This window comes from Vombatus ursinus, unplaced genomic scaffold, assembly GCF_900497805.2.
Source record: "Vombatus ursinus unplaced genomic scaffold, bare-nosed wombat genome assembly UNPS02015106.1, whole genome shotgun sequence".
Classification (NCBI taxonomy): Eukaryota; Metazoa; Chordata; class Mammalia; order Diprotodontia; family Vombatidae; genus Vombatus; species Vombatus ursinus.
The window spans coordinates 1828355-1828634 of record NW_020954884.1 but is presented as its reverse complement, the minus strand read 5'-3'; positions in this window follow the sequence as shown (position 1 = coordinate 1828634).

Here is a 280-nt window from a genome sequence, read left to right as displayed (position 1 = left end):
AGCATTCCCTCAATTTCCAAGTCCTTGCTACCACAAAGACATGCTACAAACATCCTTGTATATATAGGTTCCTCTCCTTTTCCTTTGATCTCTTTGGGATACAGACCCACTAGTGGCATTGCTAGGTCAAAAGGCATGCACTGCTCTATAGCCCCTTGAGCATAGTTCCAAATTTTTCTCCAGAATGGTTGAATCAGCTCACTACTCCACTAACAGTTCATTAGTGTACCTATTTTCCCTCACCCCCTCCAGCATTTGTCATTTCTGATAGGTGTGAGGT